The sequence below is a fragment of the Pan paniscus genome, chromosome 15 (assembly GCF_029289425.2).
Source record: "Pan paniscus chromosome 15, NHGRI_mPanPan1-v2.0_pri, whole genome shotgun sequence".
Lineage (NCBI taxonomy): Eukaryota > Metazoa > Chordata > Mammalia > Primates > Hominidae > Pan > Pan paniscus.
In genome coordinates this window covers 50644500-50671777 of record NC_073264.2, presented here as the reverse complement: position 1 = coordinate 50671777, position 27278 = coordinate 50644500, and the positions used below count along the sequence as shown (strand labels likewise).

At 41.7% G+C, this 27278-nt stretch overlaps 1 long non-coding RNA gene across 1 annotated transcript; it reads left to right on the top strand.

Moving 5' to 3' along the window:
* Positions 1-2467: 2467 nt before the first annotated feature.
* Positions 2468-27278, top strand: LOC129393805 (uncharacterized). The gene is made up of 3 exons (XR_008620861.2): positions 2468-2558; positions 8358-8473; positions 26379-27278. It is a non-coding gene; the product is annotated as an uncharacterized LOC129393805 (long non-coding RNA).

Genomic DNA, 27278 nt, shown 5'->3' with positions numbered 1-27278 from the left:
GTCACTTGCCCAGGGTGACTCATTCTATTCTCAAGCCCATGTTCTTTTTCTTTCTCTTTTTTTTTGAGATGGAGTCTCAGTCTATTGCCCAGGCTGGAGTGCAATGGCGTGATCTTGGCTCATTGCAACCTCCGCCTCCCGGGTTTAAGTGATTCTCCTACCTCAGCCTCCCGAGTAGCTGGGATTACAGGTGTGCACCGCCACACCCGGCTAATTTTTGTATTTTTAGTGGTGATGGGGTTTCACCACGTTAGCCAGGCTGATCTTGCACTCCTGACCTTGTTATCTGCCTGCCTCGGCCTGACCTGAAGCCTATGTTCTTAATCACCAACTGCCTCCCTGTGGGAAAGCGGTGTAGGCCAACTTGGTAGGAGATAAGATCTCCTGGAATTTAAAACACTGGAGAATTTGGTGCCTTAGGAAAGCGAGAAAGTGTTGGTCAGAATGTAAGTATCCCTGGGCTACAGGCAGTCCTGGACTGCACTGGCCCAGGTAATTCAGACCTGACGTTTAGAGTTGTGGCACAAGCCCTCGCTGGGCAGGTAGCTCTTTCTCCTGAAAAGAGATAACAGAATGACTCCACCATGGTTTTTTCAAGGGCAGGCCTGAAGCAGTTACTGGGGAGAAATGTCTCCCATATGGAGGAAGGCAGAGAGGGAGTGAAAGGAAATGGAGAGCAGGCTCTGAGAAGGCAGAAATAATAATGTGAACAACAGGAGAGGAAAGGAGGTGGGCGGGTGGGTGAAAGCACAGATATATCGTTATTGTTATAATCAAAGGGAGAGCGGATACTGGAGAGAACATTTCCTATTAATAAAAGATCTAAAATGATGGAGGAAAGGACAGTAGCTGAGAGGCGGCCTTCTTTGAAAAATATGGCCACTAAAAGGAATTCACCTTTCCAATTTGCACTGTACTTTACAGTATCCCAAGTGCTTTTTCATCTATTATTTATTCTGACATCAGTGCTGTGAAGTATGGCATTATCAACTCTGTTTGACATATAAGGAGGTAGGTTTCAGAAAGGAAAGGTCCTATTTGAGGTCCTATGACTGGTTAGATAGAGCTGGGACCAGAACTCAAGTCTTAGCCCTGCTGGACTTCACCCCCATCATAATGCCAGGGGGACAAACAGGGTCATCACATAGTAATTCAAACTTCGGGAAAAAAGCTGCAAGAGCTGCCTAGGAAAAGTTGAACATGGTGGAAAATTTCTGGGGAATCTATTAATGTATAATTATGGAAAGTTTATTGAAATTCATCCAGTTAAGATTGAATTTATACAAACAGTTTATTAATTTATATTCAGGTGACCAGAAAAAGCGACTCTGAATACAAAGAGTTTGTATTATCTGGTATTTCTTGTTCTAGCTGCAGAAGAGTAAAGATTAATTCTTGATCTTTTTTAATGGTCTGATGATTTGTCTTTGCTCTCTTTCCCCAAGGGAAAAAGTTTCTGTTCACTTTCTCCTTAATGATAGCACTTTGCATTTGTTTAATGTTACTCAGTTTCTCTTGGTAGGGTACCCCACAGTAACAGAGGCCTCAATGAATTTAGGAATCCAGTTCCACTGAGCTTGCTATAGTTCATATTTCTTTCTTCTTTTTCTATATTGGCATGCTGACATTTGGAAAAGCGTCAGTTTGCTTCTCCCAACGCCCTTTATTCACACAGATAACTCCATTTCCAGTGTAACCCCTCTTATTCCTAGTCTTGGTATTTTGCCCTTATTCTTCAATCAAACCACTGATATCTGGAATTTTATTGTCTTTCCACATTATTAGTTATTTATTGCTGTGTAACAGATTACCCCAAATTTTATAACAAATTAAAAAAAACATTATCTCATAGTTTTTGTAGGTTGGGAACCAAGACACTGGGTTGACGTCTCTCACGAGGTTGCAGTTAAGCTATTGGGCTGCTATTATCTGAAGGGCTCCAGGATCCATTCCCAGTTCTCTCATGGCTGTTGGCAGGAGGCTTTAGCTCATTGCCATGTGGGCCTTTTTATAGGACTGCTTATGACATGGCTTCCCTCATAGTGAGGGATCCAGGAGAAAGAGGGAGAGGGAGAGTGTGAACAGCAGGTGGAAATCCCAGTCTTTGGATAACCTAATCTTGGAAGTGACATTTCTATCACTTCTTCCATATTCTAATCAATATATGTGACCCAGTAAGTTCAGTCCACACTCAGAGGGAAATTAAACTCTACCTTTTAAGGAGAGGCGTATCAAAGAATTTATGGACATATGTTTAAAACAATCACATTAAATAATTATTTACAGTTTTTTGAGACAGGGTCTTGCTCTGTCACCCAGCTGGAGTGCAGTGGCATGATCATGGCTTGCTGTACCCACAACCTCCTTGGCTCAAGCAATTCTCCCACCTCAGCCTCCCTAGTAGCCAGGAGCATAGGCACACATTATGATGCCCTGCTAATTACAATTTTTTTTCTTTTGTAGAGACAGGATCTTGCCATGTTGCCCGGGCTAGTCTCAAACTCCTGGGCTCAAGTGATCCTCCCACCTCAGCCCCCCAAAGCGCTGGGATTACAGAGGTGAGCACTGTGCCCAACAATTATTTACAGTTTTATGACTATGTGCTAGACCCTTGCTAGGCTTTAGGGATTTAACAAGGTTCTTGACCTCATAAAAATTTAAGTCCAGAAGCCATGCTATTTTCTTCTATTTCCTTTCTACTCCCTTTTGTCCAGGGATACGCCGCTGAGATCCAATCTGGGAACTCACCTCTTCTCTAATACCATACTAATGGCAGCTGGTGGCCTAACTCAGTGTCAGAAAATTTTCATTTATCTGGAGCCTGAGCTGGTGGAAAACTGAGGTCCTTTTTAAATATTATGAATCTAGCTGAGATTTTTGGAAAGCCAAGGGTTTTGTGGTTGTCCCACAGTTCTTTGGATATTCCAGTTTGCTTTTTAAAATGTTTCTTCTCCTTGTTCTTTAGTTTTAGAAGTTTCTATTGACATACACTGTAGCTCAGAAATTCTTTCCTCAGCTGTGTCCAGTCTACTAGTAGGCTTGTCTAAGGCGGTCTTAATTTTTGTAATGTACCTTTGATCTTTAGCATTTATTTTTGGTTATTTCCCAGAATTCCCTCTCTCTGTTTACATTAACCATTTGTTCTTGCATGCGATCTAATTTTCCCATTACAGCCCTTAACATATTAATCATAGTTGTTTTAAATTCCCAGTCTGATAATTCCAACATCTCTGCCATATCTGAGTCTGGTTGTGATGTTTGCTCTGGTCTCTTCAGACTTGGCTTTTGTCTTTCAGTTTGCCTTGTCATTTTGTTGTTGTTGTTGAAAACTGACATGATATACTGGCTGTATTAGTTTGTTCTCACATTCCTGTAAAGAAATACCTGAAACTAGGTAATTTATGAAAAAAAGAGGATTAATTGGCTCACAGTTCTGCAGGTTGTACAGGAAGCATGGCAGCATCAGCTTCTCAGGGGAGGCCTCAGGAAACTTCCAATCATGATGGATGGCAAAGGGGGAGTTAAGCATCCCACATGGCCAGAACAGGAGCAAGAGAGAGGGGGAGGAGGTGCCACACACTTTTAAATGACCAGATCTCACAAGAACTCACTCACTATCATGAGAACAGTACCAAGGGGGAAACCCACCCCCATGATCCAATCAGTTCCCACCAGGCCCCACCTTCAACACCGGGAATTACAATTTGATAGGAGATTTGGGCAGGGACACAGATCAAAACCATATCATTCCACCTCTGGCCCCTCCCAAATCTCATGTCCTTCTCACACTGCAAAATGCTATCATGACTTCCCAACAGTCCCCCAAAGTCTTAGTTCATTCCAGCATTAACTTGAAAGTCCAAAGTCCAAAGTATCATCTAAAACAAGGCTTGTCCCTTCTGCCTATGAGCCTGTAAAATAAAAAAAGTTAGTTACTTCCAAGATGCAGTGGAGGTATAGGCATTGGGTAAATACTCCTGTTCCAAAAGGGAGAAATCAGCCAAGAAAAAAGGGGATACAAGTCCCATGCAAGTCTGAAACCCAGCAGGGCAGTCATTAAGCTTTAAAGCTTCAAAATAATCTCCTTTGATTCCATGTTCCACATCCAGGACACACTGGTGTGGGAGGTAGGCTCCCAAGGCTGTGAGCAGCTCTACCCCTGTGGCTGCTTTCATGGGCTGGTGTTGAGTGCCTGTGCCTTTTCCAGGTGCACGGTGCAAGCTGCCAGTGGATCTACCATTTTGGGGTTTGGAGGACGGTGGCCCTCTTCTCACAGCTCCATTAGGCAGTGCACCAGTGGGGACTCTGTGTGGGGGCTCCAACCCCACATTTCCCTTCTGCACTGCTCTAGAAGAGGTTCTCCATGAGGGCTCCACCCTTGCAGCAGGCTTCTGTCTGGACATCCAGGCTTTTCCATACATCTTCTAATATCTAGGCGGAGGCTCCTAAGCCTCAACTCTGGCACTCTGCAAACCCATAGGGTTAACACTTTGTCAAAACTGCCAAGGTTTATGGCTTGCACCTTCTAAAGGGCCTACAGCAGCCCAAGTTGTACCTGAGCTATACCCCTTTAAGCTATGGCTGGAGCTGGAGCAGCCAGGATTCAGGGAGCAGTGTCTTGAGGCTGTACAGGGCTGCAGGGCCTTGGGCTCAGCCCCTGAAACCATCCTTCCCTCTTAGGCCTCCAGGAGGGTCTGCCGAGAAGGTCTCTGAAATGCTTTCAAGGACTTTTCCTCATTGTCTTGGATATTAGTACTTGGATCCTTTTCACTTATGCAAATTTCTGCAGCCTTTGAGAGAGTTGGGATGGAGGTGCCACCCACTTTTAAATGACTAGATCTCATGGGAACCTACTCACTGTCACAAGAACAGCACCAAGGGGGAAATCTGCCCCCATGATCCAATCACCTCCCACCAGGCCACACCTCCAACACTGGGGATTAAAATTTGACATGAGATTTGGGTGGGGTCACAGACCCAAACCATATCACTGGGTAAAAATAAATCTCTCATAAATAGGCCTTAAGTGATGTGGTGGTAAGGTGTGGGAGGAGGGGAAGCAATCTGTAGTGCTATGATTTGCTATGATTGGGGCTTTTAGTGTGCCTGTGCTGTTGGACTGTGAACTTCACAAGTGCTTCTCAGTTTATTCCCTTCTGAGTTTGGACAGAATGGCTCGGGAGTGCTGCAGTTGGGTGTTTCCCTTCCTTTGGGTTGGTTAGGTCTAATAAACCCCAATAGGTTAGGCTGTAGTAACCATAGTTTCTCTTGAGGGCAGGCCTTGATAAGAAAAACAAAATGCTCTGGTGCATGTAAAAATGATTCTTTTCCCCCTTTCCTGACTAGAAGCCAGAAGGAATTTTTCTCCAGTCTTCTCTCTGAGAATTTGGTAGAGGTTCTGGAGGTAAAACTCACAAAAATGTGGGGACCCCCCCAATGACTGGATCCCCTGGGAGTTTGTCCACACTGAGGCTCCAGCAATTCATGAGTTTTCCTACCCTAGAACTGGTTCCTGTGGAAGTTTCTGCTCGGATAAGTTGTGATTCTCTGTATCTGTCTGTCTGTCTCTCCAATTTTATGGGCAGAAGTTTGCCTCATGACCTCACTTCTCTGACAGATCTAGGAAGAGTTTTTGGTTTTTCAGTTTTTGTTCATATTCCACCTGTTAGAATAGAGTAGTGACTTCCAAACACCTTACATGCTATAACATAAGCTAGGGGTTTTGTAACATCATCACCACAATCATCATATCATATTCTTTCTGGACTAATCATCATATCACATTCTTTCTGGACCATTATCTGCTCAGACTTATTGAGCAATTACTATGTTCCAGGTGGTATTCTAAGTGTTCTACCTGTATTGTGAACAACCCTATGAGAGTAGCACGTACTGATTTAGTTTGAGTTGCCTAGAGGGAGAGCCTGCAACAACATTTTGTGTACATGAGATTTATTAAGAGAATGCTTTTAGGAAAAACTGGTAAGGGAGAGAGGGAAACAGAGTAAGGAAAGAAGGTGCTACTTAGGGGTGGGATTTCAGGTGTGGTCTCAGCCTGATCCACTGGGAGCTCTTGAGTGTAAATTGCACTATGTCCCATTGTTGAGGAAGGGGGCAGGGCTATTGTACTCTTGTCCTATTAGTTACAAGTCATGGTGAAGGCCTTCCTGCCCTTTCCATTTTTACAAACGAGGGAATTGAGGCACAGAGAAGTTGAAGAATTTGCTTGAGGCCACATGGCAAATTAGTGGTGGAATTGAGTTTGGATCCCAGACATTCTGGCTCTCAAGTTATATTTTTATATTGCATTTTATAAGGAACAACCAACTACTTCTCTTATTTGACCTTCCAAAACTCTATGAGGGAGTTGGACACCAATGATTATTCTTATTTTTCAGATGAGGAAACTGAAGATAAGATCTAAGTTTTTCTTTTTTTTTAATTCCAGGTCTGGGTCTTCTGTCTCCCTGTAATGTCATTCTCTCATAAATCACTTAGAGATTGTTTCGCTGACCAAATGACATATGATAAAATAACAATCACCTGATTTAGGAACAGACAACTTGAAAATGATAGAGTTTCTGTACTCAGGTGATTCACATGATTTAATGGAAAACCTTATCTGGTCAGTAGGGGAGTGTTCCTAGCTCTTACTCATATGTTATTTTAAATCACTGGGTGGTTTTCTCTTAGGTGAATAAATTTACTGTTTTGTAATTACAAAGTAATAACAAGAACAGCAGTCTGGTATTAAAAAATTATTTATTTATTTATTTAATTTTTTCAAGACAGGGTTTTGCTTTGTTGCCCAGGCTGGAGTGCAGTGGTGCAATCTCAGCTCACTGCAGCCTCAACCTCCTAGGCTCAAGCGATCCTCCTACCTCAACTTCCTGAGTAGCTGGGATTACAGGCATGTGCCACCATGCTTTGCTAATTTTTGTATTTTTTGGAGAGATGGAGTCTCACTATGTTGCCCAGGCTGGTCTCAAACTCCTGGGCTCAAGTGATCCTCTCACCTCAGCCTCCTGAAGTGCTGGGATTACAGGAGTGAGCCACCACACCCGGCCCAGCATTCTGCATTTAATTCCTGGTTGAAGAATAGTTAAACATTTTTATAAGAAGAGCTTATACCAGGAGGGAATTCAGGATGTTATTGGGGAGAATCATACACTTATTTATTATCTTCATTAATATTCTGAGAAAAAAGGAATTATAAGTTAATGAGGAGGTTATAAATTTCAGTAGAAAAGAGGAAGGAGAAACTTGGGAAAAAGCTATTTCATCTCGGGCAGCATAATTTGAAACAGAGCTTTTTAATAAGTAGGCTTTTTGGAATTAGTTTCTTGAAAATCTTAAGAATACAGGAAGAATGCAAACAATGGAAGTTTGCACTGAAATACTGAAACAGAACAAACTGCTGAAATGTGTGGTCTACATTTGCTGCTTCTGTTTCTTATTCCCCAATTCCTTTTAAATCCCTTAAAACCTGATTTCTAGTCATTTGTCAATTGCTCCTAGACTTATTCTCTACTCTTTTCCTGTTTTGTCTGTATCAAACCTACATTTCTGAGTAAGTGTGGACAATGAGAGGAGCTGGCAGAGGATGTCAGGTGGTTTCTTTGGCAGTGGCTCAGTCTCCTCCATGATTCTAGGTTCTACAGCCCTTTTTCTGTAGTCCCAGCTCATGGTAGGTATCCTCTGCCCTTCTGATTTCCACCGGCAGGCCTGGCTCCTGGCTTTGGTATCACCCCCCTCTCTTGTGTCCTATCAGCCCTAGCAGTGGCAAAACTTCCAGGTATTTATTGCTAATCTCTGCCTTAACTTGTTGTCTGTTTAGCTTCTCAGCTCTTCTATCACTCAAGTAATGAATTCCCTGTATTAAATTCTACCTGCTTGAATTGTCTCCTTTCAATTTTATTTGTTGTTTTTATTATTATTTTTATAGAGATAAGATCTCACTCTGTTACCCAGGCTGGAATGCAGTGGTGTGATCATAGCTGACTGTAACCTTGAACTCCTGGGCTCAAGCAATCCTCCTGTCTCAGCCTTCTGAGTAGCTGGGACTACTACATGTGTGAGCCACTGCGTCTGGCTAATTAAAAAATTTTTTAGTAGAAATAGGGTCTCACTATGTTGCCTAAGCTGGTCTTGAACTCTTGGCCTTGAATAATCCTTCTGCCTTGGCCTCCCAAAGTGCTGGTATTACAGGTGCGAGCACCATGACTGGCCTTTAATTTTTAATTATTTGTGTCTGTTATAGTTTTGTTCTTGCACTCTTCTTTTTCCCTCTCCTTCCACCTTGCCTTACCTTGCCTTGCCTTCCTTCGTTCTTACGTTCTTTCATTCTTTTTTGACAGGGTCTCCCTCTTGCCCAGGCTGGAGTACAGTGGCGCGATCTCAGCTCACTGCAACCTCCACGTCCCAGCTTCAAGCGATCCTCCCACTGCAGCCTCCCTAGTAGCTAGGACTACAGGTGTGTAGCATCACGACTGGCTAATTTTTGTATTTTTAGCAGAGACAGGATTTCACTATGTTGGCCAGGCTGGTCTTGAACTCCTGACCTTGATCTGCCCGCCTTGGTCTCCCAAAGTGTTGGGATTACAGGCTTGAGCCACCGCTCCTGGCCTCCTGTGCATATTCTTTAGTGAATTAATCGACTGTCATGCCTTCAACCATCATCTCTGACTTATGTGTCCTTTTCCTTAGTAACATTTTTCTAACTGCCTAGAGGATGTCCCCACCTGGCAATGCCACAAAACCTTTGAGCTCTAGATGCCACAAGTTACTTAGAGGACGAAGATAGCTCCTGGGCTCAGAAACGTACAGAAGTTTAACAGCAGTGGCGGGGTATAGCGATAAGTAATAAAGAATAAAGAATACTGCGGGCAATTACATGAAATTTAGGTGATTTTTCTGTTTTCTACCTGCATGGCTCTGGTCCGGGATCTCAAGCTGAAATGCCAGCAGAGTCCAGGCAAGTAACATAATTGAGTGAAGGGATGGGTAAAAACAAATGGTCTCCTTTTTTTTTTAGGAGATGGAATCTTGCTTTGTTGCCTAGGCTGGTCTCAAACTCCTGGGCTCAAACAATCCTCCTGCCTAAGCCTCCCAAAGTGCTGGGATTACAGGCATGAGCCACTGTGCCCAGCCTTTTTTTTTTTTTTTTTTTAAAAACCTTTTATTTTAGGTTTAGGGGTACATGTACAGGTTTGTTATGTAGGTAAGCTTGTGTCATGAGGGTTTGTTGTACAGATTATTTTGTTACCCAGGTATTAAGCCTGGTTACCCAATAGTTATTTTTTCTGATCCTTTCCCTCCTCCCACCCTCCACCCTCTAGTAGGCCCTAGTGTCTGCTCCCCTCTTTGTGTTTGTGTGTGCTCATCATTTAGCTCCCACTTATAAGTGAGAACATGCCATATGTGGTTTTCTGTTCCCGTGGACAGACGGTCTCTTCATTTGTGTTCATTTGATAAAGAAATACTTTGTGTGCCTATTAAAACATAGGAATACTCTTCCCTTTCATAAGAAACATGTTCTCTTCCATTTTTCAGGAATGATTCTGCCTTCTTGGTCTATCTTTTGTTTCCCCATTTAGTAGAGACGTAAACACAGAAATGGACTTTTCTATTATAAGAAAACACCCTGCAAGCCTGTTGCTGATTGACAACTCAAGGGTGAAAACACCCTTAGCCTCACGTGGGAAGGTGGTAGGGCCGGGGGAAAGCTGGAGAGGGCGTGCCCTGTCTAGAGCAGCTGCAGTTACTCAATTCCAGTTGAGTGCTGCCCTACAGAAAATAGATCTGGTGTTGCCAGATTAAAAAAATTTTTTGTTTGTTTTGTTATGAGACGGAGTCCAGCTCTGTCACCCAGGCTGTAGTGCAGTGGCGAGATCTCGGCTCACCGCAGCCTCTGCCCCCCAGGTTCAAGTGATTATCCTGCCTCAGCCCCACGAGTAGCTGGGACTACAGGTGCCTGCCACCATGCCCAGCTAATTTATGTATTTTTAGTAGAGATGGGGTTTCACCATGTTGGCCAGGCTTGTCTCAAACTCCTGACCTCAAGTGATCCACCCGCCTCAGCCTTCCGAAGTGCTGGGATTACAGGCATGAGCCATCGCGGCTGGGGGATCTTTCAGCTTTTAAGAGAAGCCAGGAATCTACATTTTAATGTGATTATTTCCCGATTTGAAAACACCTGGAGACGTGTACTATATCTGATTTTTTCTTGGATTTTCCAGTTATATCGGCAAACCTCCGATTTGAAAACATATTTACACTGTGTTGTATGGAATGTACTGCATCCGTGGCCATTTTCTGGCATCCCATTGGGTTCAGCCAGTGAGAGGAAGAGGTAGGAGGTGGAGGGAGGGAGGAGAATGGCATCTCCAAGCAGATTGCTCTCATGGCTGGGCAGTGAAGATCACTCCTTTTGGACCATGGCTTTGGCTGTCACGGAGGAAATTATTAATCGAATAACATTACAACTTGATGCCTAAAAAAGCTAGATCTACAACTCACTGGCATGTCTTTGACCAATCTTAGTATAGAGTTTTGCTTTCAATTGTTGTTAGAAGCAGGAGTTTACTTCTCATTGATCCGTTTTCATCAGAAGTGGGACCTTATTTCTCATTGGCTTCACTGCTTCCAGCTTTTTTATGTAACAATGCCAGTAACTGGCATGTCTTTTGCAATTAGCAGTTTTAGGTGAGTAGAAATTTACTTTTATTTTTGTTTTTAAAAATATTTAATTTTTAATTTTTGTGGGTACACAGTAAGTATATATATTTATGGGATACATGAGATGTTTTGGTACAGGTATACAATGTGTAATAATCACATCATGGAAGATAGGGTATTCATTCCCTCAAGCATATATCCTTTGTGTTACAAAAAATCCAGTTATACTCTTTCAGTTATTTAAAAATGTGCAATTAAACTATTTTGACTATAGTCATCCTGTTGTGTTATCAAATACTAGGTATTATTTATTCTTTCTACTTTTTTTGTACCCATTACGCATCTCCACCTCCCCTCTGCCCTCCACTACCCTTCCCAGCCTCTGATACTCGTCATTCTACTCTCTATCTCCATGTGTTCAATTGTTTTGATTTTACATCCCACAAATAAGAGACAACATGGGATGTTTGTCTTTATGTGCCTGGCTTATTTCACTTAACATAATGACCTCTGCTTCCATCCATGTTGTTGCAGATGATAAGATCTCATTCTTTTTTATGGCTGAATAGTACTCCATTGTGTATAAGTACCACATTTTCTTTATCCATTCATCTATTGATGGACACTTAGGTTGCTTCCAAATCTTGGCTATTGCAGGCAGTGCTGCAACAAACACGGGAGTGCAGCTGTCCCTCTGATATACTGATTTCCCTTCTTTCGGGTATTTATCCAGCAGTGGGATTGCTGGATCATATGGTAGCTCTATTTTTAGTTTTTCGAGAAACCCCCATACTGTTCTCCATAATGGTTGTACTAACTCACATTCCCACCAAGAGCATGTGAGGGTTCCCTTTTCTCTACATCCTCTCCAGCATTTGTTAGTTATTGCTTGTCTTTTGGATAAAAGCCATTTTAACTGGAGTGAGATGATATCTCATTGTAGTTTTGATTTGCATTTCTCTGATGATTAGTGATGTTGAGCACATTTTCACATGCCTGCTTGCCATTTGTATATCTTCTTTTGAGAAATGTCTATTCAAATCTTTTGCCCATTTAAAAAATCAGATTATTAGATTTTTTTCCTATTGAGTTATTTGAGCTCCTATGTATTCTGGTTATTAATCCCTTGTCAGATGGGGAGTTTGCAAATATTTTCTTCCATTCCGTGGGTTGTCTCTTCATTTTGTTAATTGTTCCCTTCACTGTGCAGTAGCATTTTAACTTGATGTGATCTCATTTGTCCATTTTTGCTTTGGTTGCCTGTGCCTGTGGGGTATTACTCAAGAAATTTTTGCTCAGTCTAATGTCCTGGAGATTTTCCCCAATGTTTTCTTGTAGTAATTTCATAGTTTGAGGTCTTTGATTTAAGCCTTTAATCAATTTTGATTTGATAGGGATCAAGTTTCATTCTTCTGCATATGGATATCCAGTTTTCCCAGCACCATTTATTGAAGAGACTATTTTCTCCAATGTATGTTCTTGGCACTTTTGTCAAAAATGAGTTCACTGTAGGTGTGTGGGTTTATTTCTGGGTTGTCTATTCTGTTCCATGATCTATGCATCTGCTTTTATGCCAGTACTATGCTCTTTTGGTTACTATAGCTCTGTAGTATAATTTGAAGTCAGGTAATGTGATTCCTCCAGTTTTTTTCTTTTTGCTCAGGATAGCTTTGGCTATTCTGGGTCTTTAGTGGTTCTACATAAATTTTAGAACTGTTTTTTCTATTTATGTGAAGAATGTCTTTGGTACTTTGATAGGGGTTGCATTGAAACTGTAGATTGCTTTGAATAGTATGGACATTTTAACAATATCAATTCTTCCAATCCATTAATATGGAATATCTTTTTTTTTGGGTGTGTGAAAACGTTTCTTGCATCAGTGTTTGATGGTTTTCATTGTAGAGATCTTTCACTTCTTTGGTTAATTCCTAGTTATTTAATTTTATTTGTGGCTATTGTAAATGGGATTATTTTTTGATTGATTTTTCAGATTTTTGACATTGGCATATAGAAATGCTACTATGTTTTATATGTTAATCTTGTATCCTGCAACTCTACTGAATTTGAATTTATCACTTCTAGTAGTTTTTTGGTGAAATCTTTAGGTTTTTCCAAATATAAAGTTATGTAGACTGGGAGTGGTGGCTCACGCCTGTAATCTCAGCACTTTGGGAGGCTGAGGTGGGCAGATCACCTGAGGTTGGGAGTTCGAGACCAGCTGACCAACATGGAGAAACCCTGTCTCTACTAAAAATGCAAAATTAGCCGGGCATGGTGGCACATGTCTGTAATCCTAGCTACTTGGGATGCTGAGGCAGGAGAAACTCTTGAACCCGGGAGGCAGAGGTTGTGGTGAGCCAAGATCACGCCACTGCACTCCAGCCTGGGCAGCAAGAGTGAAACTCCATCTGAGAAAAAAAAAAAAGAAGATTAAATAATCTGGAAACAATGATAATTTGACCTTTTCCTTTCCAATTTGGATGCCCTTTATTTCTTTCCTTCTCTTGTCTGATTGCTGTAGCTACGAGTTCTAGTACTATGTTGAATAACTGGTGAAAGTGGACACCCTTGTTATGTTTCAGATCTTACAGGAAAGGCTTTCAGTTTTTCCCCATTCAATATGATAGTAGCTGTGGGTCTGTCATATATGGCTTTTATTATGTGGAGGTATGTTCCTTCTATACACACTTTTTGGAAGGCTTTTATCATGAAGGGATGTTGAATTTTATCAAATGCTTTTTCAGCATCAGTTGAAATGATTAAATGGTTTTTATCCTTCATTCTGTTGATATGATACATGATATTGATTGATTTGCATATGTTGAACCATCTTGCATTCCTGCAATAAATCCCACTTGGTCATGATGAGGGATCCTTTTTTTTTCTAACTTTTATTTTAAGTTCAGGGGTACACGTGCAGGTTTGTTACGTAGGTAAACTTGTGTCATGGGGGTTTGTTGTACAGATTATTTCATCACCCAGGTATTAAGTCTAGTACCCATTAGTTATTTTTCCTGATCTTCTCCCTTCTCCTATCCTCCACACTCCAGTAGGCCCCAGTGTGAGTTGTTCCCCTCTATGTGTTCATGTGTTATTACCATTTAGTTCCCACTTACAATTGAGAACATATGGTATTTAGTTTTCTGTTCCTGTGTCAGTTTGCTAAGGATAATGGTCTCCAACTCCATCCATGTCCCTGAAGGGGGACATGAGATGAGTGATCTTTTTTTTTTTTTTTTTTTTTTGAGACGTAGTCTCGCTCTGTCACCCAGGCTGGAGTGCAGTGGCGCGATCTCGGCTCACTGCAAGCTCCGCCTCCTGGGTTCATGCCATTCTCCTGCCTCAGCCTCCCAAGTAGCTGGGAATACAGGCGCCCGCCACCATGCCTAGCTAATTTTTTTGTATTTTTAGTAGAGACGGGGTTTCACCATGTTAGCCAGGACGGTCTTGATCTCCTGACCTCGTGATCCACCTGCCTCAGCCTCCCAAAGTGCTGGGATTACAGGCGTGAGCCACCGCGCCCAGCCGATGAGTGATCTTTTTAATGTATTGTTAAATTTGGTTTGCAAGTATTTTGTTGAGGATTTTTTGCATCAATATTCATTAGAGATAATGACTTGCATTTTTCCTTCTTTGATGTATCTTTGTCTTGTTTTGGTGTCAGGGTAATATTGGCCTCATAGAATGAGTTTGGAAGTATTCTCTCCTCCTCTATTTTTTAGAATAGTTTGAGTAGGATTGGTATTAGTTTTTCTTTAAATGTTTGATAGAATTCAGCAGTGAAGCTATCAGGTCCCAGGCTTTTGTTTACTGGAAGACTTTTTATTATGGCTTTGATCTTCTTACTTGTTATTGGTCTATTCAGGTTTTGGATTTCTTCATGGTTCAATCTTGGTATGTTGTATGTGTATAGAAATTTAACCATTTCCTCTAGATTTTCCAATTTATTGGCATATAGTCGCTTATAGTTACCACTAATAATCTTTTGAATTTCTGCACATCAGTTGTAATGTCTCCTTTTTCATTTCTGATTTTATTTATTTGGGTTTTCTTTCTTGTTTTCTTTATTAGTCTGGCTAAAGGTTTGTCAACTTTGTTTATCTTTTCAAAAAATGAACTTTTTGTTTCATTGATCTTTAGTGTTGTTTTCTTCATTTCAAATTCATTTATTTCTACTCTGATCTTTATTATTTCTTTTCTTCTGATTTTGGGTTCAGTTTGTTCTTGCTTTTCTAGTCCTTTTTTTTAAGATGGAGTCTTGCTCTGTCACCAGGCTGGAGTGCAGTGGCATGATCTCGGCTCACTGCAACCTCTGCCTCCTAGGTTCAAGTGATTCTCCTGCCTCAGCCTCCCAAGTAGCTGGTACTACAGGTAAGCGCCACCATGCCCAGCTAATTTTTGTACTTTTAGTAGAGACAGGGTTTCACTATATTGGCCAGGATGGTCTTGATCTCTTGACCTTTGATCCGCCCGCCTCAGCCTCCCAAAGTGCTGGGATTACAGGCGTAAGCCACCGCACCCAGCCGCTTTTCTAGTTCTTTAAGATGCATTGTTAGGTTATTTTTTGAAGTTTTTTTTTGACTTTTACTTTTTAAAAATAGTATTTGCAGTTCATAAACATACTAGGTCTTTGCTGTCATTCCCTCATTTCCCAGGGTAGAATAATCACAATAAAAGCATTTTGGGTACCCCAAATTAGAAAACATAAGATCTACCTCTTAACACGTCCTTTAAGATGGTTTTAAAGATCTGCTTGTTTTTGCTCTTTGTACTCTGCAGTTTCCTGATCCCTCATGTTTCTTTCAATTCTGTCAGCCCCTTCCTGGTTTCATTTCTTTATCATTCCAGATGAAATTTCATGGCACATCAATCCTTCAATCTTCCTTGCTGGCATCCTTAATTCCTCTGTTCCCTTGTCTGTTTGTTAGACCTGTCCTGCAACTTCCAATTCATATCTTCTTAACATCTAGGGAGCTCCATCTCCAAAACCTGAGAGTCTGAGAAATGCTGGAGGCAGTCACACAACATACACATATACTGGTGTAGATGAAGGTTTATAGCATCCAATGTCAAGGCGATGTACAACTCTGGCAATCCTTTAACATTTTCTTCCACCTCTCCAAGTCTTTCCAGGCTCCCAGCTTTCCTCCAGCTACCTCACTTTCTATGGACAATCTTACCTACCATTTTCCCGGGAAAAGACAAACAGTAATTGCTCCATGTCTACATTTGTCTTATCAGCATCAGCCTTCACCTCCTGCTGCCATGCTTTCAGGATGAGTCTCTCCTTCCCACGGCTCATCTACTGTAGTACTGAAGTACTACCCCTCCAGTCTCTTCCTCACTCTATGAAATTTCCCTTCCATTTTCTGTACTTTTATCCTCTTCCTCTCCAATGGCTTCTTCCTTGCCAAATATAAACACTTTAAAATCTACCCCATAGAAAACAATGGCAACAAACACACAACTGCTGGTGGTCCAATCCCTCTTGTAGATATTCCCCTGCTCACCTCCAGCTCTCTTCTTCCCTTCACAGTCAAGTCTCATCCCATGGCTGTCTACACTGCCTCACTTTTGTTTACTCTTCAGTCATCAGTAATCTATTTTCTTCCCCATCTTGAAAAGGTTATCAATGACTTCCCAGTTGTTAAATTCAATAGACACATTTCAGTTGACATTTTATTTAAACCTTATGGGGCATTTGACCTTTTTGACCACTCCATCCTTGAAATTCTTCTCTACATTTTCTTGGCATTATTCTCCTGTTTAATCTAGTTGTCTCGTTCTTTCTCAATCTCCTTTGTTTAGTCTTTAAATATTAGTTTCCCTTAGGGAAATCTTCCTCAACCTCTTTCCTCTCAACCTCCTTGTATTCTTATTTTCTACCTTCTTCTTGGGTAGTTTCATCTCTGCTCATGACTTCAATCAGTTACATGAGTTACTTCCAAAGTCACTGTGCTTAGTCTACTCTCTCTGGAACTCTAATCTAGCGTATTTGATGTATTTTATTTATTTATTCTTTTGTGAGACGGAGTCAGCTCTGTTGCCCAGGCTGGACTGCAGTGGTGCAATCTTGGCTCACTGCAACCTCCATTTCCAGGGCTCAAGCGAATCTCCTGCCTCAGCCTCCCAAGTAGCTGGGATTACAGGCGCATGCCACCATGCCCAGCTAATTTTTGTATTTTTGGTGGAGACAGGGTTTCGCCATGTTGCCAGGTTGGTCTCAAACTCTGATTTCAAGTGAGCCGGCCGCTTCGGCCTCCCAAAGTGCTGGGATTACAGGCATGAGCCACCATGTCTGGCCTATTTAATATATATTTTAGTGGTATATTGCAAAGGTGCGTGAAAACAACACTTTTAAAACTTACCTGAGCTCATTATCTCTCCTTCTAGTGATCTCCATCCCCACCCAACCTTCCGGGAATTCCCACCAGTCCTTATTTCTGTGAAGTACACTATCAAAACCCAAGTTCCCTGGATAGGAAATTTGGGCATCATTATAAACTCCTCCATTTTTTTTTTCTTCTTAGAGATAGAGTCTTGTTCTGTTGCCCAGACTGGAGTGCAGTGGCATGATTATAGCTCATGGCAGCCTTAAATTCCTGGGCTCAAGCCATCCTCTTGCCTCAGTCTCCTGAGTGTCTGCGACTACAGGTGCACACCACCATACCCGGCCTCAATTCCTCCTTTTACTTTGCTTCTTTCTGAGCTTGAAGTTAATTTATCTTTTCTATTCTGTTTTCTAAAAATCTTTGATACTTTTTTCCTCTTTTCCATAGCTGTTGCTTCTCCTCTTTAAATTTAGACTCTCCTGCTTTTTCTTTTAGAAGATTTGTGAAGCTGTGTGACCTGCCTCCTTGCAACTGCCAGAGCTGCTCAAAGCTCCAGGATTCCCTGCTGGGCAGCCACATACCTGCCAAAGCATTGTGTTCAAGGCTCTCAAGAAACTAGCCATGAAAAGCTTCCCACTTCAGGAAAAATCCCTTGCTTGACTTATTCAGAGATCATGGAGGCCAATACAACTGCAGACCAGAGAAAAAAAATCTGGCTTTGTTGCTGTTAAAACTCAATTCAAAGACTCAGGCTCCTTGAGATCCCTGCAGGGTGATTTTACTATTTTCCCAGAGGTAACCCAACTGGAGTCTATCTGACTGTGCCAGTCCAGATATTCATATTTTGTCTTTTTCCTCTGTCTTATCACTGGGGGGAAACAGCTTGGAATTTAGGTTCATGAATACAACCTCCTTACTGTTTTGCTTTTTTCCCCTAGTGTCTCAAATCTTTTCCTGCTTCCCATCCTTTCCTCAGTTGTCAGTGTGATTTTCCTACATTTGGATGGATGTTTTCTTCCTATTTCCCATACGCAGCACTTGGCCAAGAACATAAAGGGGAGATGTGGGCTACTGGGCCTGGGGAAAAAGTATAACATGTAGTTCCTCTTGCTCAAACTTTAGGGCTCTGTAATACCAACCTTCTTCATTCCATTAGGCAAAGCTCTAAGCCTATTTTCAGTTTCAGCTCAACCTCAATTTCCACCATGGTTTTCCCAGGCAAACTGTGCCTTCCAGCCTGCTCCTCACGCTTTGTGCAAACCTCCCTTGCCCTTCAGCAACCCCTGCATTGTCTTTGCTCTTTGCCTGCACGTTTTCTCACAGCAGTATACGCTCTGTGGGGGCAAGGATTTGCTTGCATTTGCTTCTTGATATTTCCAGGGCCAAGCACATTCTAGGCGGTTTATTAAAGCTTGTTGGATGAATGAGTCAAACTTTACATCCCTCTCCATAAGCAATGCAAAAAACCCAAATCAACAAAACACAGGCATCCTCTCTCATTTGGATACATCACCATCTATCTGGTTATTTAGAAATATTCAAACTTTCATTTTTTTCATTTCCAAAATCCCCAAATTCAAAGTCTTGGTTTTTGCCCTCCTTCTTTTTTTTTTTTTGAGACGGAGTTTCGCTCTTGTTGCCCAGGCTGGAGTGCTATGGTGCGATCTCGGCTCACTGCAACCTCCGCCTCCTGGGTTCAAGTGATTCTCCTGCCTCAGCCTCCCAAGTAGCTAGGATTATAGGCATGCACCACCATGCCCAGCTAATTTTATAGTTTTAGTAGAGACAGGGTTCTCCATGTTGGTCAGGCTGGTCTCGAACTCCTGACCTCAGGTAATCCTCCCACCTCGGCCTTCCAAAGTGCTGGGATTACAGGCGTGAGCCACCGCGTCTGACCCCCTCCTTCTTAAATGGCCTAGAGTTTACTTCCTATCATCCATTCCATTAGTACCATTTACTACCATGCTTATCAATTTCTGTTTTCTCTCAGCAGAGATTAAGTAGGGTTTTTTTTTTTTTTTTGGATTAAACACTGCTGCTTTAGCTCAGGTTGCTATACTAAATGACCACATATGGGGAGGTTTAAACAACAGACATTTATTTCACACATTTTCAGAGGCTCAGCAGTTTAAGATCAAGGTGCCAGCATATTCACTTTTTGGTGAGGATCCTCTTCCTGGCTTGTAGATGGCTATGTTCTTGCTGTATCCTCACATGATGGAGAGTAGGAAGAGCTCTGGTGTCTCTTCCTCTTCTTACAAGGGCACTAATCCCATAATGGGGGCCCACCCTTATGACCTCATTTAGAACTAATTACGTCCCAAGGGCCTATGTCCTAATACCTTCACATTGTGGGTTAGGGCTTTGTCTTAGTCAGTTCAGTCTGTTTAAAAAAAAAATACCTTAGACTGGGTAATTTATAAATAATAGGTATTTATTTCTTGTGGTGGGGCATGGTGACCCATGCCTGTAATTCTAGCACTTTGGGAAGCTGTAGTAGGAGGATTGCTTGAGCCTAGGAGTTCAAGACCAGCCTGGGCCACATAGTGAGACCTTGTCTCTCTCTCTCTTTTTCTTTTTAGAGAAATTTATTTCTCATAGTTCTGGAGGCTGGGAAGTCCAAGATCATGGTGCCAGGAGATTCAGTGTCTGGGGAGGGCTTGCTCTCTGCTTCCGAGAGAAGCACTGAATCCCCACTGTGTCCTCACATGGCAGAAAGACAAAAGGGGCTAGCTAGTTCTCTTGAGCCCTTTTGTAAGGACACTAATCTCACTTATGAGGGTGGAGCCCTCATGACCCAATCATTTCTTAAAGATCCCAGCTGTTAATATTATCTCACTGGGGATTAAGTTTCAATGTGAATTTTGGAAGGACACATTCAAACCACAGTAGGCTTCAACATATGAATTTTGGAAGGACACAAACATTCAGTGCATAACAACTACCATTTGGGTGACCACCCTATGTCAGGTGTTGATTTGTTGTAAGATTCTGCTCCAGGGATTTTTAAAAGTTCAGGGATGCCCCAGAGAGTCCTATGAATGGGCTTTAAGATCTGTCAACTCCCTGAAATATTATGCAAAATTTTCAGTATTTTTTTCCCCCTGGACCAAAGGTCTACCTTTCTGCTGAGTTTCAAAGGGGTCTGTGCTACCCTCACTGGTCTTCTCACCTCCAAACCCTTCTCATCCCAACATGGTGTACCTGGGCCAGAACCCCTCCTGAAACATCCCTCTTATACCAATCTGCCATTCAGACTTGTCTGCTTCCTTTCAAGTCCCCTTGATCTGGTACCATCCTACTTTTCCAGCCTTAATTTACACTCGTCTCTTGTCCTGAACCCTTTGATCTGGTAGCTTTATCTCCTCTGTCATAGTTTTGACTCTTTTCCTGTACTCAGCAGGGATCCTGGGCAGTGGGGAGGAGTAGGGGGCTCTCACTGGAACACCCATGGAGAGCTGCAGAGGGCAATGCAGAAGAGGGAGGAAGCTGGTACACGTTGCTAAATGTGCCTAGTGGATCCTTGTTGTCTGACCCTGGAAAAGTGAAGTTTTAGAGCAGGGGATTCATGAAATATGTGTTTAAGAGAAGAGCTCCCAAAGATTTAATGATCTAGTTTAATCAGCCAAGAAGATGGAAACAGGGTGGTGGTTTGGCTGACATTTTGGACCTGTCTTCTCACGGAGGGTGGCAGGAGGGCTCAGATGTGGGCAGTAAGGAAGCCGCTGCTGAGTGCAGGTGAGAAAGCACAGAGGAGGGTGTATATGGGGCACCATTCTAGGTCAGCATCAAGGAGACCAGTAGAAGGTAGCTGGCCAGTCAGTCAATGAATATGTGTTGTATAGCTACTACATACCTGGAAGAACTCCATCCATGGGTGTGAATTTCAGAAGCTGGATTTTAGTAACTAGGTGGAGACTAAAGGCATAGAGCCTGTGGTAGAGGAATTGGACATTGGGCAGATTATAAAAGCAGGAACAGTTACAGGGGCCCAAGGTTGGAATCTCATTTATCACAGAGTAAGGCAGGAGCACAACTGATGTCTTAACTTGAGCATATGAATAGACTATAATAGAATATATTTAATAGAATATCCTTGACTAACACCAAGGATAGAGTCGCTGCCTCAATCACAAGGGTTAAGTCTTTAACAGGTAGAATTTCAGACACCATGAAAGATAATAGATAATATCTCACATTTGTTGAGCACTTACTATGTGCTAGGTACTGTTCTAAGCACTTAACGTGTATTGTTTTATTCAGTCTTCACAACAACTTTGTGAAGTCAGATGTACTATCATCTTCATTTTTTAGAGGTGGAAACTAAAGAATGGAATGGTTAAGGATTAACTTATTCAAGGTCACGTACACATTTATTTAGTGATGGAGGTGGCATTTGAATCTAGGCTGGCCATTTTTTAGCGGGAGACCCTACTTCAGGCCCTCAAATTCACCGCACAGGTAGTTGACAGCTCTGTGAATCTGACTCCCAAATGTACTGCAGCTTTCAGGGCACAGACAATGCTCAGTGAATATTGCTGTCTTACTAAGTGTTGTCTATTGCCTTCACCCCTCTATTTCCACTGCATACCCCCCTACCTTCTACCCTGTGGATGGTCCTGACATTAAGCATTGAAAAGGAAGAGACAGAATGGGGAAGGTTGAGAGTAAAGCAACAGAAATGATTCAGGAAAGAAAGGGATTGAAGTATGTGGAAAGATAAAAAGAGATATATTTATCCGACTGGGTTGGGTGATAGCTAAGAAAGGATGTGAACACCCAAGAGGGCAAAGAATGGGCCAGATCTGTCTTTTCTCTAAGGCACTTTACAGCTCCAGCATCAATACTTCTCTATCTGCAGTCTGTTGCTGAAATCCAACAAGGATTTATTGAGTGTAGGAGGCTTTGCTTTTAGAGTCAATGTGTTTTCAGAAGCTGTGTCTTAAGTGGATCAGTTGCAAGGCAAAAACCCGAGGGCACCTGAGCTAGTGCCTTCATCTGAGCTGATGTATTTTGGCATCATTGTTGGAAGTCATCAGATGAGTGGGATAAGATAGGAAGATATGATTTTTACACCTGAAAGGAACCTTAAATATCATATAATCTTCATTTTATAGGTGCAAAAAAGAAGCTCCAAGCAGTTAAGTGATCTGTGCAAAGTCATATAGTGAATTGGTGATGGGGGCAGTGGGGAGGCATCCTGATTGGAAAGAACATCTTAAACAAAAGCTGCAAAAAAGGGCCAGGTTCAACCATAACACAGATATATTGAGGGACCCCTTTTTACAAAGCCCAATTTTAATCTCTGAGATCTTGCCATGAGTGCGACAGACAAGGTCCCTGCTCTCCTAGTGCTTTCGTCTTCATAGAGATGACAGGAGTTGTTGGCAAAGTCCATGTTACACTCAACCATCCTCCTTCCTTGATTGGTACCCAAGTAGCCAAAAGTTGATCGATAAAAACACAGCTCTGCCAAAGGGTCTCTCTTTAATTCATGAGTACCTATCTCAAATGAGCACTTGATATAGCTCAACAGTTTTATTATACTTCTTTAATATTTTTGTTTTTCTTTCCATTTGTAGTGATTTCAAAATATTTCAGCAAATTCTTGGGCATTTCTTCCATTAAGAGATAGAGTCTATGTCCCATTTTCTGGAGTATGGGCAGCTCTTTGTGACTGCTTTCATGACTTGAACACAGCTGAAAGGACATCAGGTAACTTCTGAGGCTAGGTTAGAAAAATCCATGAAGATTCTATTTATTTATCTTAGGGCATTGGACACCTTAAGCTGCCATGTGAATCCACATATATAGCTATATAAACAAATTATATATATATATATATGTATGTGTATGTATATGTATGTGTATGTATATATATGAATAAATATTTAAAATATATATATAAAGAGAGAAAGAGAGAGACATTTTTGAGGAGCCCCAGCTGTTGCCTCCCCAGCCCAGGAGATAGGCTTACATGTGAATAGGCCTTCCAGATGACCCCAGCCCCACCCACCATCTGACTGTAAACTTATGAGGGACTGTAAGCGAGAACTGCCTAGCTGGGCGTATTTGACTTCCAGAATCATAAGTAAAATAAATTATTATATTCTTGTAAGCCAATGTTTTGGGGTCATTTATTATGTAGCAGTAAATAACTGGACCACCCCCCTCCAAACGTGCAATTTCACACCTTTTCTTTTTTCAAATCTCTAACGGTGCTTTCTCACTTCTCACTTCAAAGGACATGATAGTCCTTTGTCATAATGCATTGAGAAAGCAGAAGCAAGCAATCAGATTTCTTCATCTCCCTTCTCCAAACCTACCTCCCTCCCAGCATCTGTACCCAAACTATCCACCCTCTTGCTAGAGACAATGAAGGGGGTGAGGTATCCCTCCCTCATCCTACCAAAGGCCAACCCTCCACTTGGGCAGATAACCTCACCTTGGCTAACTGGCTGCTTCTGCTCTGAACTTTGAACCTTGATACAGGAGGACCAGAGCAGACTCACTGTGGCAGCAGAATTGAGGACCCAATGGCTCAGTGAGAGCATCAGTGTGGCCACTGTCTGTGCATGTCCTAGGTGGCATGGTCATCACCATAAGTTTCTGTGGCATCATGGTGGTGCTCTGGGCTGCCTTGGACCCTGCTCATTTTTAAGCTAGCTCCCCAGCCTTCCCATCAACTTTGTTAGTCATTTGATGCCTTCAGATGCATTTCTTTTCTGTTTAATGTAGCTAGATTGTTTCTAGTTTTTTTCAGCCAAGAACCCTGACATGTAGAGGAGTGATCACTCATTCTAAAAAAGGTTTTGTTAAGGAATTTTTTTCTTCCTTCCATGTTTCCCTCCCTCTTTTCTTTCTCTACTTCCTTCCTTTCCTTCCTTCCCTCCCTCCCTCCTTTCTTCCCTTTCCTCCTTCCCTCCTTTCCTGCCTCCCTCCTTTCCTCCCTCCCTTTCTTCTTTCCTTCCTTCCTCCCTTCCTGCCTCCCTCCCTCCCTCCTTCTGGCCTTCCTGCCTTCCTTTCCTCTCTCCTTTTCTTCCTTCTTTCTTTTTTTCCTGATGGAGTTTTCTCTTAAAATGTTTGTTTATTAAAGGAAGATATAAAGGAGAAAACAAAAGGGCTCATAATTATGCTTCACAATAGCCTTTTGTGGACAGTTTCCATTTCCACTTCGTTAATGAAATAACTGCCACATACATGTGGTTAGAAAATCTAAACAGTGCCAGTAGACATACACTGAAAAGGTGCCTCCTTTCCTAGTCCCTCCCTCTTAAGGAAACTACATTTATATAATCACACACAGATACATCACATACTTTTAAAATAACACCATTTGTGTCATTCATTCATTCATTCATTCATTCATTTATTTTTTGGGTCTAGGTTCTGTTTTAGGGATATACTGATGAGCAAGGCAGATATAATTCCCATCTCCAAAGAGTTTACATTTGTGGGGCATACAGTAACCTTCATGAGGACCTTCAAATGCATCCCTTTTCCTTGCCCAAGTTCTGATCAAATTGAAATATAAAAGATTGACAGATTACATCATTTACCTCTTTTATTGCTAAAGGCTATGTTGGAAGATATAGGATAGTGTGCAAACCGCATGGACTTCCTAACTCGGATGCCCGGAGTTGGGCAGCTATACCCACCTAGTCACCGGCAGGGCTGACCATAGCCGACTTCCCTATTGCGGGGACTGCCTGGTGAATATCCTGGACAGAAGAGAGCTCCTGTTCCCTGTGGACTTCTCTCTCTAAAGAAGTAAAAGGGAGTTGCTGAGCAGAGCATGTCTAGTTATTCTTCCGAAATTCGCCAGTCACAAAAGTCCCTCTACCTCCCCTGGGTTGAGCGCCTCAAGGGGCAGAGAGAGGTCAGCAGTGTATCACTGCCAGATTCTCTCCATACAAAAGGAAAATTCAGAAGAGGGAACAAGTGTTCTCTTTGCACAGGGAATAAAGAGAAATCACCCCATAACCAAACATACAGAGGCAAAATCCTACTGTGACAAGTCCCATAAGTGGGGGTTCATGGTAATTAATCATTTATTGATGGGCATTTGTCACTTTATTTTACTATTACAGAAATGTAGCAGTGAACATTCTGGGACATTGATCTAATAATATATTGCCACCTAGCTAGTGATAGGTGAATTCCAGGAGTGTAGTTGCTGGGTCAAAGGAAATGTGCATTTCAAATTTTGATAGCTGTTACCAAATTGCTCTCCAAGAATGTCGTACCAATCTCTATTGTCCTTGACAGTATTAAAAGAAAGTAGTTACAAGTTAAAACAATGGCTGTCCAAAGTCTGTTTTATATATATATATTTTCATTTTATAGGCAGAATCATTTTTAAAAAAATTTTTTACAGGCAGTGTCAACCAGATGCAGCATCAATTTTTTGACTGTAGATGATTTAGAGTTAGGGTCAACTTGTGTTTGGTGAGACGTACTCCTCTATCTTCTTCCTGGGATTGAGCGGTTCTTTGGGTTGATGAGTAGGAAAGAAGTGCTATGAGCTGCTTCCCTGCATGAGCTCCGAGACTTCCTGTTTAAAAGCACTGCGAGAACCGCTGACCCCATTTCTTTCCCGATGTAATTATTCTTTTGGAAAGTTGGAAAGTTGGCGCTAACCTTAAGGTGTGTGAAACACAAGGATCCAGTGTGGTTGAAGCTTTAGAACCAAGATAACCATTGCTTTTTCTATCAAACAGCCTGGCAGGGGAACAGTTTGCCCCTTGCCTCTTGCCCTGTCATTTAAAAAAAAAATCAGATATATAGTTTTTATTTATCTCTTTATTTTTCCATGGGTTATTGGGGTATAGATGGTGTTTGGTTACATGAATAAGTTCTTTAGTGGTGATTTGTGAGATTTTGGTGCACCCATCACCCGAGCAGTACACACTGCACCGTTTTCGTAGTCTTTTACCCCTCCTCCCCTCCCACCCTTCCCCTCAAGTTCCTAAATTCCCTTGTATCATTCTTATGCCTTTGTGTCCTCATTGCTTACCTCCCACATATCAGTGAGAACACACCATGTTTAGTTTTCCATTCCCGAGTTACTTCACTTAGAATTATAGTCTCCAATCTCATCCAGGTCGCTGTGAATGTCGTTAATTAACTCCAAAGTCTGTTTTAAATGATTCAAATGGAAAGCTCAATTTATACCAAGTAATCTAAAATGGTAACAGGTAAGTTTGTAGAGTGTTTTCTGGGCACTTGACTTATGATCTTATCTAATACTTATTCCTGTGAGGTGAGTATTATGATTTCCATTTCATAAATGATGATATTGAAGCTAAACATGGTTAAACTGCCCAAGGTTGCAGAGTTGTTTTTTTTGTTTTTGTTTTTTTTTTTAAGATAGGGCCTCACTCTGTTGCCCATTGGCATGATCCCGGCTTACTGCAACCTCCGCCTCCCAGGTTCAAGTGATTCTCCTGCCTCAGCCTCCTGAGTAGCTGGGATTACAGGCACACACCACTATGCCCAGCTAATTTTTGTATTTTTAGTAGAGATGGGGTTTAACAATGTTGGCCAGGCTGGTCTCGAACTCCCGAGCTCAGGTGATCTGCCCACCTCAGCCTCCCAAAGTGCTGGGATTACAGGCGTGAGCTACCGCGGCCAGCCCAAGATCACACAGTTTTAAGTAGCAGAGACAATTTAAACCTAGGCTGGTTCCTGCTGTTGTTCTCAACCTTGGACTCCACAACACTGCGTGGCAACTCTGCAAAGAAGAAAAGATTGTAATAAAATGTGGTGCTGAAAGAAGATGAATTCTCTTAAGAAAAGATACTGCTTTCATGCCAATATTCCTGATAATAAAGACTATGAAGGAATCATTGACATTGTATAGCATATGTAAGAAGAACTGCTAAATAAAATGTTTTCCAAAGATTTGCCTGAAACATCAGCTGGGTTTTGATGCTTGCTGGTTGTTTAAAATGTTGATTCATGTTGAACAACGTTTATTTATTGAAAGTACCATCTATTTAAATCAAATTATCTCCATAACTGAATATTTATATGGCTGCTTTATTGAATATTCCTAAACATTTTGCCCAAACCACAAACCATTTATTCACAGTTATAAATGTTTACTTCTTTAGAGTAAAAAATTGGTTAAAAGGAACTTAAAAGCATATTGACATTTCTGTAGTTTGTGAACATCTGCAGTGCGTTCTGCACATTAGCTGCTAGATATTTCTGCCTTAGCAAATGGTTAGATATTCTAATTATTTATGTTCAATAAAATATTTGAAA